Raw genomic sequence first — 14,665 nt, forward strand, 5'->3', positions numbered from 1 at the left:
TGTGGGGGTGAGTGTCTTTTTTCTTGCGGCGCGCGTGTTTTATACTGTATTAACGTATCTGAAGTGAACTGACGGTCTTTAGAAAAGTTTCTTTGTTATTACGATTGAATCTTTCTTTATCTTTCCTGATAAAGCAGTGTTTATGAGCGTTGCTGCTTTGTGTACAGCCGTTACCGGGGAAACCACTGTTTCTGCCGCTCCTAAAGCGCGTCCTGCTGGCACCTCTTTGTAAACAGCCTTGCAAACCTGTATTATTAATATTAGTGTGGATTTTTTCTATAATATTCACTCATGACAATAAAATAGGGCATTATAAGTAAATCTACTGCACTATTTCCTCTCTCACTCAGTAGAAAATGTGGTAAACACCCATCATGCTTGAGAAAAAAAAAACACACAAAAAAAAAAACCGGTAAAAACCGTGAAACCGGTATAATTTAGAAAAAAACCGTGATGTTGATTTTTGGTCAAACCGCCCAGCACTAATATACAGTAGTGGTCTTCTTAGCACAAATTGTTTCAGAGCAGTCCTTTCTAATGTTTATTTGACGAAAAAATATGTATGAATGTATTTGTGCCCGTATTAGTCAACTACAATTACAGTAAAATAGTGTAATGCACCTACCGTGGAAAACAACAAAATAGTTATTTATTTATTGCATGTTGTATTTTACAATACGTTTCACAATGTGAACCATCAATGTTTTTTGATGGAGTTGCAGTTTTCTACGGGACAATGAGCATCGCAACGACTAGGGCTGAGCGATATTGGTTAAATGGCGATAAATAGTAATGATAAAGATAAAAAAAATCTGTATTTATTAAAATAGAAATGTTATTTCACATCCAACCCGATAATATCCTATAAACAATATTGATATTGAAGGATATGGAAACAAATATAGTGAATGTAATGTAGGCTATGCAATATATCATGTGCAAAAGGTGGTTAAAATCACATTACTTTCTAACATTGTAATATTGCAATCTAAAAATAAAAATAATGCTTTTGTTTTTAAATTGACTAAAGGCTAAACTAAAAGTGAAAATAAAAACAAAAAGCACAAACTAATTATATTAGCCTGCATTTGATTACCCCATTATAATGGTCACTTTCATAAAAATATACTTGTAGATTTAAAACTCCACATATGGCACATATTTTAGCAATATGTATATTTTAGTCAGATTTATTGCGCTACTATTATATTGTGCTCCGTCTGTCTGGCGCTCGTTCACGGAAGCTTAAATTTTAGTGGAGATTTACTTGCAGAAGGCTCGTCCTCTCCTGACAGTGAAATGGACATATTTGTTTGACTTTCTAACATTTATAGATGAAGATTATACCTGTAAGTTAAGCACTGAGGAAAGCACCACATCTCAAACGCATTAAACAGCGCAAGTATATCTGTCAGTCAGCAACAGTATCTGTCAGAGCATCTGACTGGGCAAGCTGTTTTAAACTTGTTAACTATATGTTACCAGTTATTTTGAAGCCCTTAATATAAGCTTGTCATGTTTAGGACAAATTGTACTATGTACTTTAACTGCAGGTGCACACTGCGCCCTCTGCTATTTTCAGATGCGCTCATATCAAACTACTGCAGGGGCGGACTGGGACCAAAAAGTGGCCCTGGACTTTCTGGCCCACAGCAGCCCACCACATCCCACATCATAACACATTGGCACAATAATGTGCAGAATAATTTTTAACACCACTTATAGGATAAAAATTAGGGCTGGGAAAAGATTAATCGTGATTAATCGCATCCAAAATAAAAGTTTGTGTCTACGTGATATATGCATGTGTACTGTGTATAATTATTTTGTATATATAAATACACACACATATGCATGTATATATTTTAGAAATATTTGCATGTATATACTGTTTATATTTATATATAATTTATATTATATTATATATCAATTTAAATATTTTATATATAAATAAATATTTCTTAAATATATACATGCAAGTGTGTATTTATATATACAAAATAATTATACACAGTACACACGCATATATCACGTAGACACAAACTTTTTTTTTGGATGCGATTAATCGCGATTAATCTTTTCCCAGCACTAATAAAAATATAACACAATACAACAATAAATGCTATTTAAACATTAATTTTAAGTAACAACATTAGGTCATATTTGTAAAACAAAGGGAAACAAACAGAAGAACATTAAGACACACAACATTATTAATATAAATCTATCAAGACAGAATATCAGCTAGTCAGGGGGAGCTAGAGCTGTCAGAGCCTGCTGAACTGCTACTCTTCGCGCCAAATGTAAGCCTATAATATGTTAATTTGAAGCATTTCACAGCATCTACCTCTAATGCTTTTTTTAACACGTAACCTTTCAGCTCCACCTTTTCTTTACTTCCTCTTGTCATACATGGACCATTATAATAATTATATAAATTATTATAAAATAATTATCTGGTTAGTGAACAAGTCAGTGCACGATAATAATAGCAAAACAGCGAGCAAAGAAGTCAAAACGCTACAGATAGAAGGCTAATGTCACGTCGTGTTACCTGAGTGTTCCTTGGCGAATATTTCAATATTAACATAAGCGGAGTGGAATAAAGAAAGTGTTTAGCAGGATTGATATTCAAACGGTAAGCACGCACTGCTTTGTTTACAGTTTGTGTAACTTATCTGCAGCCGGCAGTATCGGTTTCTCTTTTTGAATGATGAATATATCTGCAGAAAATAGAGCGTTGTCTCATTTACACGCAGACGCAGAACGCGCATTCTAGCTGACAGCCGGCTGTAGTTTTCTCGGTGTGTTCAAGTGCAGCTTTTTTTCCCGCGACGCGAGGAGACAACACACTCGGCTTTCATCAGCGCTAGTTCATCGGCGTCGGCTTGGTGTGTTCCAGGACGTGAAAGGGGGCGGGTTTCAAGATACGCAATGGAGTAGACCAAACTAATTAACAGGGAGGGAGTGTAAAACACTTGTCGGCCGCGCCCGCGCTATCGTCTCACTCATCCATTTGCGTAGAAAATAAATGTAATTGTCACAGGTCGGGGTGGTTGCGCCAGCGGGCCGCCCACCCCTTCGCTTGCGTGCCGCCCCTGAGGAGCCGGCCGTGGACACGAAGGAAATGGCGGACACAGAATTCAAAATAAATATACTCTTTATTAAATAATAAAAACAATCTTAAAAGTCTCTTCAGTTCAGGTTATCTCTTCATGCATCTCTTCGCATTTCTCAGCACCTTTGGACAGAGAGAGGAATGGACATAATCCACAGCTTCCGCGTTCTCTTCTTCAGCGAGCTCTTCGCGTTCCTCAGCACCTTCGGACAGAGAGAGGAATGGACATAATCCACAGCTTCCGCATTCTCTTCAGCGTTCTCTTTGCGTTTCTCAGCACCTTCGGACAGAGAGAAGAATGGACATAATCCACAGCTTCCGCATTCTCTTCAGCGTTCTCTTCGTGTTTCTCAGCACCTTCAGACAGAGAGAGGAATGGACATAATCCACAGCTTCCGCATTCTCTTCTTCAGCGTTCTCTTCGCGTTTCTCAGCACCTTCAGACAGAGAGAGAAATGAACATAATTCACAGCTTCCGCATTCTCTTCTTCAGCGTTCTCTTCGCGTTTCTCAGCACCTTCAGACAGAGAGAGGAATGAACATTATTCACAGCTTCCGCATTCTCTTCTTCAGCGTTCTCTTCGCGTTTCTCGGCACGGCATTAGCAGGCTCTTCACTGGACTCAGACAGAGGGAGGAATAGACACGTGTAACTCACAGCATTAGCATGCTCTTCCAGCATTAGCAGGGTCTTCAAGCATTAGCCGGTTCTTCACTGGACTCAGACAGAGAGAGGAATAGACACGTGTAACTCACAGCATTAACAGGCTCTTCAAGCATTAGCAGGCTCTTCATTGAGCTCAGGCAGAGAGAGGAATGGACAGCTATGATTGCGAGTGAACAGCAGAAATAATTCCCACGCTCACATTTCCACCACACACTGTAAAGTTTCACTCGTGCTCATTTCCACAATAAAACTGCAACTCAACAGACCCACAGTGCACCAAGGCCTCCGCCCGCCATCCAGCCGAAGTTCTCTCTGGCTCTCTCATCTCTCTCGTCTGTCTCTCTCTCGTCCTCTCTCTCCCGCGGCCTCCCGCCACGACCGTGGCCACGGCCGCTCACGTACTGCGCGCCTCACCTCTCCTCGTCCCGGGGAAGAACCACCCCCCAAAAAAACCCCACAGCTTCCCTTTACCTCTCCTTTTATGCTCCTCTTAGACAACGTGTCTCATTCTCAGCCCTCGCTCACCTCGGGGCCCAGCTGCCAGTGATCTCGGATAATTAATTCCTGTTTACGGGGCGCTTACGCTGGTTCAGGCTGTGTAGGTGTTTCACTGTTTAGGTTCCGGGGGAGTCGCGACAAATTTTAGTTCCGCTCTACAGGGGACTGATGTATTTAGTCACCCCGTGACATAATGATTTCCGTCATTTAAAAAAAAGATATATATAGGCTAGCCTATATATATATTTGTGTACCGAGTGGGCCGGCCCACTTTGGCCAGCGGCCCACCGGGAAAAGTCCCGGTGCTCCAGATGGCCAGTCCGCCCCTGAACTACTGTATTGATATAAACGGTATTACCTCATTCCATATCGTTTCAAAAAAATATATCTATATATTGTACAAACTAGATCAACCGCCCAGCCCTAGCAGCGACATTGTCGTTTTGAATGTCAACTTGTCAAGTTTCAATTAATCACAGTCAAGGAAATATTCTTCAATGTCCTGTCCATCCTCCAAAAGGTTAGTGAGGTCAAGACTAGCCACAAATTTTTTCAGGACAGAATTGTTGATTGTCAAGATCTACTTTAATCTTCAAAAACAGTGACATGTGCAGTGGCAGTCGCCTTGTACATACCTGTTTTCTGTAGTATTTTGCAGTTCTCTCAATGATGAAATTTGTTCTTAGGTTGAAACTGCATCTGCCAAAACTATCAGTCTTCATGGCGTGCTAAGGGACAACGTTATCGGGAAATCCAGCCCAGCTCTTTACTTAAATTTGTTGAGTTAACAATTAGTTAAAACTAATAAAATAATAAAACAAAGATTAAATTAAGATGCTAACTATATATTTCTATTTAGCATTGCTTGTTCCACCATGCAAATCACTGTTTTTAAGGTGACAATCTATTACACATTTTGAAGATTTACTGTATCTTGAAAATTGTTGTATTGTATTGTATTGTATCTTCTGTTATAAAGATTAAGATTGACATTTCGTTAATTACAAAAAATAAGCACGTGATATTGTAAAAATGAAACAACTTATGTTCTGTGATTTGGCTGCTTTTTGAATTTTGTATAATAATATCTCTAGGTAATGAAGAAATATTATCAAAAATATCTCTAGGTAATGAAGAAATATTATCAAAAAAAATTCTCTATGTTATATATAAAACATTTATAAAATACATAATTATATATAATATATTAGTATATTTTCATAGTATAATGACTTCTTAATAACATCCAAAAAAAAAACAAAAAAACATCCTCTCACTTTCAATAGCTTTTTGTCTAGCAAAATTCTTAACGTCTAAACATTTTAGTGAACACAAAACGATTCAACAACGGAGAAATAAGCTGAACAAATTTCACAAACATTGACATGTAATAATGCGTCCCTGAACAGAGCGAGTGTCAATATCAGAAGTAGCAGTATGTGGTGTGTCCACCAGATGCTTTAATTACTACAGTGCATCTCGTCCTTATGGACTGAACCAGATTTGCCAGTTCTTGCTGTGAGATGTTACTCCATTCTTTCACCAAGGCACTTCCAAGTCCTCAAACAGGTAGTGTGACATATATGGTCACATGTTGTTTGGCACTGCAAGGACGTTCTGTCTCTCTGTAACACTGTCTTAGGCGTTTTACATTTGGACATTTATTGCTCGGTTCACATCTACAGTCCTCATGCCTCCTTTTAGCAGGACTATAGCATGTTCACACAGGTGATCAGAGACCTTTGGCATCTCTCTGCTGGTATTTTTCAGTCATTTGAAAGGTCTCTTAAATGTCCTAAGTTATTGAAACTGACATTGATTGTCTACTGCCTGTAAACTGTTAGTGTCTTAAAGACTGTTCCACAGGTACATGTGCAAAAATTGTTTGTGCTTCATAGAAAAAGCATGAAACACATTGTTAAAACCCTTTCCAATAAATATCTGTAAAAGGATGTCTTTTAAAGAGTTTATTTGAATAAATCAAGGACAATTTGATTCCTCAATTCATGACCCCATTACTGTAATATTAATGTTTTTTTCTAATAGCAATGGGAAAAATTACAAATTATAATTTTTTTTGTCTAAAATATTTCAATTACCCAAAACTTATTTGGTGCTGTGATGAAGAGAGATGAAGGACCAAAATGCAAGATTCTCAATATGCAGTTTTTAACGAGAAGCGGTTCACAGAAGTAATATGAAACAAATCTTCACAGTATTCTCTGGAAACAGTCAACTGAAAACTTCGCTTTGTAGAAATCAACATAAACTGCTGGAAGCAGAGACGACAGGAACTCAGGGTGCGCAGCAGGCGTCAGGCGAAGTGTGCTCCAAGAGGAGACAGTAGAGAGAAGATACCTCTGGCTGGATACCGCGTCTTGATCAGGAACTCAGCGTCTGAATTGGCAGGGCAGAGTTCAGTGAGCCAGCATGAGATAGGAAGAGAATACTTGACTCGAAGTGAGGCTTCCACACGAACCGGACAGGACAGGACAGGACAGGACAGGACAGGACAGGACAGGACAGGACTAGATTCGCTTGATAAGAGAGGTAAGAGATACGTCTTCTGCATGAGATAAATCGGAATAAACTGACAAAGAAACAGAGAAAGAGAGTGTTAGAAATAGCAGGAAACATCAGGGGGGAAAGGGGAAACAGGTGAGATGAGTGAGCGGAGATTAAGGATAAATGGGAACAGCTGGTACTGATGAGACCAGGGTGATGGTGTGGTGAAAAAGTGTGAGAAATGGCCACAAGAGGGAGACAGAGAAAGAGGGAACCCGGATCATGACAGGTGCAACTTGTGTTATTTAAAACATAAATCATTTGGAAATATTTCTTTAGAAAATATCTGTTTGGAGCTAACAAGCTTTACATAAACCATGTTTGTCCTATATCAGATTGTGAATGCTGATTCCGAAGCCCAATTGCAAGACAGTGTGGGTAAGGCCCAAGGTGTTGTCTCCATGTCTGGATTCTGCAGGGCTATAAACTTGAGAAATTGCAAGCAGGTAGCTGAGGAGCTAGCAAAGTGGTATGTTTTGCAGCGAACTAGGGCAGCTTACGACAGGTAAGAAGTATGAGGTTTGAATAACATTTCCAGGCCAGAACAGTTATAAGGTGTAGAAATAGAAAATGACAGTGATGGCTTTCTGAAAATTACATATGATAGACGTTAAGTCTATTGTGTAACACAAGGAGACATACATTTTTATACAATTAATGTATTTTGTTCATTTGATTGTATTAGTAAACTTTATTGTTCTTTATATGTTCTGTCCTAACCATTTTTTTTAGTTCAGTTTGGAGTTTGTTGAAGTGTCTATTAGTTATCACAAAGTAACAGAACATTATCTGTTTAACAAAATTGCCTTGCAGCCTGTGTACTTGACTTGCAGAGACAATATTACACCCATTCTTTACATTATTATTATTATTTTATTTTTTTAAAACTTTATTTAATTTAGCTATTTATTGGAAAACTAATCTAAAAACATGTGTTAATACTTAGCTTTGCAGAAGGCCTTAAAGCACTTGGAGTGCTAAGTGCGCTGAGAGAACATCCCAAACAAATAACAGCACTGGGCCCGGTTCCCCAATAACGCTCACTTTTAGTGCGCTAAGAAGACTCGAAAGATTAAGATTAGTAATTGGGTTACATACATCTATTTATTGCCCCTCCTTGAACTGCCACCTTACCGTGGTGGAGGGGTTTGAGTACCCGAATGACCCTAGGAGCTATGTTGTCTGGGGCTATATGCCCCTGGTAGGGTCTCCCAAGGCAAACAGGTCCTAGGCGACGGGTCAGACTAAGAGCGGTTCAAAACCCCCTTATGATGCCAAAAAAAATGAGGACCGTGACGTCGCCCGGTATGGCGCAGCCGGGGCCCCACCCTGGAGCCAGGCCGGGGTTGGGGCTCGTATGCGAGCGCCTGGTGGTCGGGCCTCCCCCCATGGGGTCCGGCCGGGCTCAGCCCGAAGGAGCGACGTGGGGCCACCCTCCCGTGGACCCACCACCTGCAGGAGGGACCGTAAGGGGCCGGTGCAAAGTGGATCGGGCGGCAGTCGAAGGCAGGGGCCTAGACAACCCGATCCCTGGACGCGGAATCTAGCTCTAGGGACATGGAATGTCACCTCTCTGGCGGGGAAGGAGCCTGAGGTTGTGCGTGAGGTTCAGAGATTCCGACTAGAGATAGTTGGGATCACCTCTACGCACGGCTTGGGCTCTGGAACCACACTCCTCGAGAGAGGATGGACTCTTCACCACTCTGGAGTTGCCCATGGTGAGAGGCGGCGGGCTGGTGTGGGTTTGCTTATAGCCCCCCAGCTCAGCCGCCATGTGTTGGAGTTCACCCCGGTGAACGAGAGGGTCGTTTCCCTGCGCCTTCGGGTCGGGGATAGGTCTCTCACTGTCGTTTGTGCTTACGGGCCGAATGGCAGTGCAGAGTACCCGGCCTTCTTGGAGTCTCTGGGAGGGGTGCTGGAAAGTGCTCCGACTGGGGACTCCATCGTTCTACTGGGCGACTTCAACGCCCACGTGGGCAGCGACAGTGACACCTGGAGGGGCGTGATTGGGAGGAACGGCCCCCCTGATCTGAACCCGAGTGGTGTTCTGTTATTGGACTTCTGTGCTAGTTACAGCTTGTCCATAACGAACACCATGTTCAAGCATAAGGGTGTCCATCAGTGCACATGGCACCAGGACACCCTAGGCCGGAGGTCGATGATCGACTTTGTAGTCGTTTCATCCGACCTCCGGCCGTATGTCTTGGACACTCGGGTGAAGAGAGGGGCGGAGCTGTCAACTGATCACCACCTGGTGGTGAGTTGGATCCGATGGCGGGGGAGGAAGTTGGACAGACTCGGCAGACCCAAACGTACTGTGAGGGTCTGTTGGGAACGCTTGGCCGAATCCCCTGTCAGAGAGATCTTCAATTCCCACCTCTGGCAGAGCTTCGACCAGATCCCGAGGGAGTCTGGAGATATTGAGTCAGAGTGGACCATGTTCTCCACCTCCATTGTCAACACAGCCATTCGGAGCTGTGGCCGTAAGGTCTCCGGTGCCTGTCGAGGCGGCAATCCCCGAACCCGGTGGTGGACACCGGAAGTAAGGGATGCCGTCAAGCTGAAGAAGGAGTCCTACCGGGCCTGGCTGGCTTGTGGGACTCCTGAGGCAGCTGATGGGCACCGACGGGCCAAGCGGACTGCAGCCCGGGTGGTTGTGGAGGCAAAAACTCGGGCCTGGGAGGAGTTCGGTGAGGCCATGGAGAAGGACTATCGGTCGGCCTCGAAGAGATTCTGGCAAACCGTCCGGCGCCTCAGGAGGGGGAAGCAGTGCCCTACCAATGCTGTTTACAGTGGAGGTGGGCAGCTGTTGACCTCGACTGGGGATATCACCGGACGGTGGAAGGAATACTTCGAGGATCTCCTCAATCCCGCCGTCAATCCCGCCATCACGTCTTCCCATTGAGGAGGCAGAGGCTGAGGGCTCGGAGGCGGACTCGTCCATCACCCGGGCTGAAGTCACCGAGGTAGTCAAGAAACTCCTCGGTGGCAAGGCACCGGGGGTGGATGAGATCCGCCCTGAGTACCTCAAGTCTCTGGATGTTGTGGGGCTGTCTTGGCTGACACGCCTCTGCAACATCGCGTGGCGGTCGGGGACAGTACCTTTTGACTGGCAGACCGGGGTGGTGGTCCCTCTTTTCAAGAAGGGGGATCGGAGGGTGTGCTCCAACTATAGGGGGATCACACTTTTCAGCCTCCCTGGGAAAGTCTATGCCAGGGTACTGGAGAGGAGAATCCAGCCGATAGTAGAACCTCGGATTCAGGAGGAACAGTGTGGTTTTCGTCCCGGTCGTGGAACACTGGATCAGCTCTATACCCTCTACAGGGTGCTGGAGGGTTCATGGGAGTTTGCCCAACCAATCCACATGTGCTTTGTGGATTTGGAGAAGGCATTCGACTGTGTCCCTCGCGGCAGCCTGTGGAGGGTGCTCCGGGAGTATGGGGTCCGGGGCCCTTTGCTAAGGGCTATCCGGTCCCTGTACGACCGGAGCAGGAGCTTGGTTCGGATTGCCAGCAGTAAGTCAGACTTGTTCCCGGTGCGTGTTGGACTCCGGCAGGGCTGCCCTTTGTCACCGGTTCTGTTCATAATTTTTATGGACAGAATTTCTAGGCGCAGCCAGGGGCCGGAGGGGGTCAGGTTTGGGGACCACACGATTTCATCTCTGCTCTTTGCGGATGATGTGGTCGTGTTGGCCTCATCAAACCAGGACCTCCAGCATGCACTGGGACGGTTTGCAGCCGAGTGTGAAGCGGGCGGGATGAGAATCAGCACCTCCAAATCCGAGGCCATGGTCCTCAGTCGGAAAAGGGTGGCTTGCCCGCTTCAGGTTGGTGGAGAGTTCCTGCCTCAAGTGGAGGAGTTCAAGTATCTCGGGGTCTTGTTCACGAGTGAGGGAAGGATGGAACGGGAGATTGACAGACGGATCGGTGCAGCTTCTGCAGTAATGCGGTCGCTGTACCGGTCTGTCGTGGTGAAGAAGGAGCTGAGCCGCAAGGCGAAGCTCTCGATTTACTGGTCAATCTACGTTCCTACTCTCACCTATGGTCATGAGCTTTGGGTCATGACCGAAAGGACAAGATCCCGGATACAAGCGGCCGAAATGACCTTTCTCCGCAGGGTGGCTGGGCGCTCCCTTAGAGATAGGGTGAGAAGCTCGGTCACTCGGGAGGAGCTCAGAGTAGAGCCGCTGCTCCTCCACATCGAGAGGGGTCAGTTGAGGTGGCTCGGGCATCTTTTCCGGTTGCCTCCTGGACGCCTTCCTGGGAAGGCGTTCCGGGCATGTCCCACCGGGAGGAGACCCCGTGGAAGACCTAGGACACGCTGGAGAGACTATGTCTCCCGGCTGGCCTGGGAACGCCTCGGTGTCCCCCCGGAAGAGCTGGAGGAAGTGTCGAGGGAGAGGGAAGTCTGGGCATCCCTGCTTAGACTGCTGCCCCCGCGACCCGGCCCCGGATAAGCGGTAGAAAATGGATGGATGGATGGATGGACATCTATTTAAGCAAAAGCATTATTACTATTTAGGTTACATCACTTTAAAGCAAATCAAGCATTAATCATGGCAGTATAATTGCAAAATCATCATCTCCATTAACAATATATTGCTGCCATAATAACCATTTCAAATTTGTACGTGCTTTCTTCTCTTTCCCATTTTTGTTCGCTGAGGTGGAGCTGCGATGAAATATTGTTCTTGGAAATACTTTCCAGCATTTCAGTAATAAAAGTTTAGGCCTACATCTCGGTGCTCGGCAGTGATCAAAAAGGGTTTAAACAGTGGATTTTGAATCTCTTCTTGTAAACTCAGAGATGTGGATTCAGACGGCAATTAAATTACCACACGACCTGTTTGTCAAAAACAGTAGGTACTAATTTGGCCAGGGATTTTTACGCGGGTTGGTTGAGAAAAAACACTGATATTATGGATTCGGACGGCACTAAAATCACCGACTCACCCCTATAAATGTTTAAAATACCGGACGAGCCCATGAGAAACAATATTAGCATCCGAATAGGACTTAACTGACAGTAGCCTATGCTTTCACTGGCCTTTAAAAGCTCTTTTTAATTAAATTAATAATATTGTGTAATAATAATATTAAAAATCTAACAACAATCAATGTAATGACAATTTTATTCTTTGCATGAAAACACTTGATTAGCCTAATTGAACACTGTCTGGGTGTATTAAAACTTCAGAATTATATTCATACAGACCTGCAACAGTGATAAGGTAAAGCTAAGAGTGGTCCAGACCAACCTTACGAAAGTGTGACTTACAGAAGATATACTTAACGTACGAACGTGTCGGGAATCGTGCCATAACGTTAAGAGAGAGGTTAAGGAATAGGTTAAGAACTACTTAGCGATAAGAACGTTTTGGGGAACCGGGCCCTGTTCATTAAGAAAGACCAACCCCTGACTGCCGAATTTATGGAGGAACTGTTCAAAATTACACTCTCTGAACCAGGCAGCAATCGGTACAACATGGAATGCAGAACAGTAGGTTACTGGAGAGATTTCTTGCAAGGTTGCCAGTGTAAGTGTTTTATGTGTAATATATTATATTTAGTTTATTTTTATACTCACAGATCTACATTAAACAATGTACCATATTTACTATTGAAACAGTGTGCATTACCTCAACAGTGTCAACGGCATGCGTGTCGCTAGAGGATATTCTAGTGTTCACTACTGGAACAAATTATGTTCCAGCACTTGGATTCAACCCAAAACCATCCATTTACTTCCTTGCGGACAACCAAGATTGTACCCTTCAGCTGGCAAGCACCTGTGAGAATATAATACGACTCTCTACATTCCCTAAAACCTACGAGTCGTTCTGTGAGAAAATGTGTTTTGGTATCAGGAATTAAGGAACCACACATATTCTATTTTCTTCAAATAGTTGGTTTACAATCTCACCGATAGGGTCGATTGGGAAGAAAACCGGTTTGACTTTCAAGGTAGTACGACACCCATAATTTTGTTGTTGTGTTTTACACATTTTGAGACATATGGGTAATTTTTTTTTCCCTTAGTGCATGCTTACAAATAAGCACAATCTCACAGGTGTGGTTGAACTTCAATGTCACACTAATTTTCAGTGTTAATTTTTTATTTTTTAAACACATTGTTGAGCTTGAAGTAAAAGTTGTATTTGTCGCTTACCAACTATACAGTCTTTTCACAGTGTTTTCACTGATTATGTTTGTCATCGGTCATGTTTTCATTGATCATGTTACTGTAGCAAATTAGCTCTATGAAATATTAATAATCAATAATAACTGGTTATAATTGATTATGAATATTTGGATCAGTTAATATAATTAACTTACTGTCGTAAATTAATATTACAATCAATTAGCCTGTTTGTCCCGTGAACACTCAGGATTAATTGTTTATTAACTCTAAGAAATGTACATTTCCGGGCCATGGGAAATGTCTTTCTTAATTTACAGTACTACTAAGAGCAGTAGCAAAAATCTATATGATTAGTGACTCCAGTTATGAGCTTGAGACACGGACAACTTTACGTGTGACATGAACAAGATTTTATTAACTAGTCTAAACACTTAAAATACTCTAACATACACACACATACATGCTACCCAGGGGGCAAAACACCTGTTTTTTAGGAAATCAGACATGGGCTGCTGTAAAAGGTTGTCATATAAAAATGAAATCTATGATGTCTGAGGATCACAACTTGGGTGGACAACCTGGTCAACAAGCTGCTGGAAACTTGTAATTAGGGTCAAAACAATGCTACCTCAAATTCTGCTTTAACTCCCCGGAATCACCCAAACATGCTAAAAAGATTTAATTATATTCATGAATCCTGAGGCATATCTCCCTGATACTTTATGCTAGAAACAAACTAGCACACCTTTCAAAAGAGTGGAAGATAAGCTTTCATTTGATGCCTGCATGATTGTACATGTAATTAGAATGTAAGAGTAAACAATGCCTCTTAATTCATAGGTAGAAAAAAAAATTGAACATTCCATTTGTAATCGTTAGCATTCTTTTCCCTTTGTTGTTGTTAAAATAAACAAATTACCATGTGAAGTTAACTTTTACTAGATGAAATCATATTTTGATCAGTTTCACTAACCACCAGACAGTTCTCATGGCCCATAACACATTTAGAGGGAATTCAATTTCAAGCCTATAATAGCCTGTCAATTCAAACAAGATCCAAGAAAGAAGTTTACCATTAACTGATGTTTCACAGGTAGTGTGGTGGGGTTGCAGAGAGAGACCGATTTTACTAACAAACAATATCGCTCACAGTGAGATCAACATGCTGAATGTTATTTCTTTTATCGCTACGCCAAAGGGCCACTCTCTCCTGATGGAACATTTTGAATTTCGGTGGAAAAGGCGTGCAATACAGTCTTTTTATAGTTTTTTTTTCCTGACAAAGTTTCTGCCTCCGTTGATCAGGGTCGGTTAAAATTTAGGTTTTGGTTTAGATGAGCCAATCAGAGGCAGAGTAAGGCGCAGAACGACGCAAAATTGGTGTCCATCAAGTGTGCCCGCACTTAATCAAATTGTTTCCTAGGAAGGTGACGATGCCCATCTCCCCATTTCACAGAAATACACCTAGAACCAGACCAACACTGAAGATAGAAGAAGAGAAAGTTATATTTGGACTTACAGGTAGATATTTGGAATGTACAGCGTCATTTATATACCTTATGTATAATAACGTTACCGAATTTACCATTTTGCCGACGATTACTTTAACCTTAACTTAGAACAAAAGCACAGCTTGGCATCTAATGTGCCCACGTTAGCTGTTAACAATAACGTTA

Source organism: Scardinius erythrophthalmus (genome assembly GCF_964197995.2).
Source record: "Scardinius erythrophthalmus genome assembly, chromosome: 4".
Lineage (NCBI taxonomy): Eukaryota > Metazoa > Chordata > Actinopteri > Cypriniformes > Leuciscidae > Scardinius > Scardinius erythrophthalmus.